This window comes from Tupaia chinensis, unplaced genomic scaffold (genome assembly GCF_000334495.1).
Source record: "Tupaia chinensis unplaced genomic scaffold, TupChi_1.0 Scaffold000093_1, whole genome shotgun sequence".
Lineage (NCBI taxonomy): Eukaryota > Metazoa > Chordata > Mammalia > Scandentia > Tupaiidae > Tupaia > Tupaia belangeri.
The window spans coordinates 12,486,378-12,489,845 of NW_006159555.1; the positions used below are offsets into that span (position 1 = coordinate 12,486,378).

The following is a 3,468-nucleotide window of genomic DNA, read 5'->3' on the forward strand; positions in this document are numbered from 1 at the left end:
AGCCTGACACACAGAATAGTTACTAAGTGGTAGGTGATATTGATATTATCATCCTTCTCCTTTCCCAAGCAATTATTCTGGTTTTTAAATGCTTTAAAAAGATTTCATGAGAATGATCTACATGCCAGCTAAATTCTCCTTACCTCCTTCCTCCTGGCACTGTGGCATAGTGCATGCAGGGCGCTGGAACTAGGTGAGCTGACCTGAGGCTTGGAAGGCAGAGGGGACAAGTGCTGAGTTCATTACCGGCAGGTGCACTGTTCTAGGATAGGCCAGGGCCGAGGGCCCCGAGGCCCAGCCTCCAGGTCCCCTGCCACATAGACGGCCCACTTGCTTCCTGGCTCTCAGGGACTTTGTGGTCCCTGCCCAATTTAAAGTTCAAACTCTGCAAGTAAGTCAAGTTGCAGGTTTGGCAGCTGTGGGACCTGCCCTTCAGAGACTCGGTTCCTCGGCCTGCCCCAGGAGGTCTCTGCTGGGGTGAGGAAGGTATAGGAGAGACACTGGATGAAGAAGCTGGAGACAGTTTTGTTGCAGTCTTGCCCTTAGGATGACAAAGGCTCTGGGCCCTGACTCCCTAGCCTGGGTATCTGGGCTGGGAAAAGAGTTTTCTTTCCTGGATTGCTGTGAGTGCCTGGACTGATCAAAGCCTAGACAATATAAATTGCTTTGTAGGGTGTGTGAGACCCTGAGATGCAAGGGACTTTATTGAATCAAGGATTTAGTCAGGCACAAGATTTTTTTTTTTTTAAAAGAAAGATTTTTGCTATAGAATATGTGAGCTCAAATTAGAGAGACAGAGAGAAATCACTTCTGGGGGGGGCGTGGTCATGCTGCAATCCCTTCTCCTCCATTCTCTTCTTGAGACTTTGGGCATACCTGCACATATGCCCAACATCCATTTCAAGCTGCAGGGTCTGAGGCTTCAACCTGGTTGGCCACATGAGAGTCCAGCGGTTTAACTACTACACCATTCACTGACCCCAGGCATAAGAGGTTTTATTTTATTTGTGTAATTTGCCAGAGGGTCTTGTGCTTGCTGGAGAGAGATGAGAGATAGAGAGAGGAGAGCGTGAGCTGGGCAAAGGAAGAAAGCACCCCTTATAGGGAATGGTCATGTTGCAAACCTTTTTCTTCTATTTCTCCCTCCTGTCAAGATTTTCGGCACACACACACATGCCAGGCATGTTTCTCAAGCCACTGGGTCTGGGACTTCAACCGTGCTGTTGGTCATGTGGGATCCACTGGCCTTAACCATCGTGTCATCAACTGACCCAGTTTTTAAAGGTTTCTTTTTTCTTTTCCCCTCTCTACCTTTCCACTTTCTCTCCTTTCAGCAATAAAGAACAAGTTGACACCGTTTAGAGACATGCACATACATACACAAATCCAGATTTAAAGAAAAAAATAAGTTGCAAAATTTTATATTAAAGTACAGAATTTTTATTGACAAGTCAAAGTAAAAAATTGGAAGATTGTACCACATGCTTTCTGTCTGCTCACTGAAAGATGTTCTTGGCTACCCAGTGTCTGCTCCAAACTCAGTGGTTCTGAGACAAACTGGTCATCATCTCCCCATCTTAGTGTCTCCGTGGAGGACACCTTGAGCCACTCAAATAAGCCAGAAACTTGGGCATCAAGCCACAGTCTTCCCTTTCCCTCACCCATTTTTATAATCCCCAATATTATCTCTATCTTTCAAATATTATTTACATATATATGACTTTAAATTCTGTATTATATTTTTAGATTGCAAATATTATTTTACATATACACATGTATATATACATGTAATCCCAAAAGTTATACCCCTATCTCCAATATGTATATTTTAAAATTCATTTTGTAAAAAATAATTATTCATTTATTTATTTAGTTCCATTTGTCATTATTATTATTTTTAATTTGGCCAGAAAGACGGAGAGTGAAATAAAGGGAAAGTGAGAAAGGAAGCTGCCAGGTCTGAGACTCGAACTGTGGTCAGTCATATGGAAATTCAGCACCTTTAACCACCACACCATCTGCTGATCCCCAAAATATATATAGTTTTAATTGCCAAACGACACGTGTGCTTATAAGAAAGACAGAGAGAGAGGGGGAGAAAGCACCCTTAATGGGGCGTGGTCATGCCACAGTCCCTTCTCCTCCATTTCTTCACCATGTTGGCATTTTGGGCACACACACGCATGCAGCTGGCACGTTTTCCAAGTCATGGGGCCAAGAGTTGAACTGCAGTCAGTCACATGGGTTCTGGGCCCCTTAACTAGTAGACCATGAGACCAGCCCATATTATTATGTATAGATGTATCTCTTAAGTATTTCTCAGCCCCACCCTCTCTCCTGGACTGCACACCTGGCCCAGGCCTCCTGGAGTGTCAGTATTACTACAGCTGCTTCCTCACTTCCCTGTCCTCAGGGTGGAGCTCTTCTCATCTCTGCTCTACTCTGGAGCAAAATGAATTCTTTTTCTTAAAAATGAATAACCAGGGGGTCAGCAGTTGTCATGGGAGTTAAGGCACTGGACTCCCACATGGCCACTGCAGTTTGAGTCCTGGACCTAGTGGCTTGTTTTCTCACTTTCCCTTTCTCTCTCTCTGATCAAATTAAAAAAATAAATGATAGTAACAAATAACAATAAATAAATAATTCAATTAAAAAACAAATAACCTTGGGGCCAGCAGTGGTGTAGTGGTTATGTTGTTGGGCTCTCACATGGCTGACTGTGGTTTGGGTCCGGAACCCGGTAACTTGAAACACCCTGGCATGTGTGCGTGCATGCCCAAAATCCCAGGAGGAAAATGGAGAAGAGATGGTATGGCCATCCCCCTGGGGGTGATCTTTCACTTTTCCTCTCACTGTCTCTCTCTTTCTCTTTGTCACCGGAGAGCACATGTGCCCTATGGCAAAAACCTCTAAAAATAAAATGAATTACCTCATTTTTTAAAGTTTAAAATTATGGTAATTTTAGAAATATTAAAGGATATTGAAATGAACAATGAAGAAAACAGTACTGGCTGCTCATCTCGCGATAACAGAAAGAGCCTGTGTGACCTGAGCTAAGCGGAAGTTGGGCCTCTTTTTCATGGCAACTCGGAGGAGGTCAGCTACTTCAAGATGAAGCTGAATATCTCCTTCCCAGCCACGGGCTGCCAGGAATTCATTGAAGTGGACGGTGAACGCAAACTTCATACTTTTTATGAGAAGTGTATGGCCACAGAAGTTGCTGCTGACGCTTTGGGTGAAGAATGGAAGGTTATTTAGTCCGAATCGGTGGTGGAAACGACAAACAAGGTTTCCCCATGAAGCAGGGCGTCTTGACCCATGGCTGTATCCACCTGCTACTGAGTAAGGGACAGTCCTGTTACAGACCAAGGAGAACTGGAGAAAGAAAGCGCAAATCTGTTCGGGGTTGCATTGTGGATGCCAATCTGAGCGTTCTCAACTTGGTTATTGTTAAAAAAGGAGAGAAGG

General features: G+C 44.1%; 1 pseudogene; it reads left to right on the top strand.

Moving 5' to 3' along the window:
* Positions 1–3,092: 3,092 nt before the first annotated feature.
* Positions 3,093–3,468, top strand: part of LOC106734317 (40S ribosomal protein S6-like) — a 1,054-nt pseudogene continuing 678 nt past the window's right edge.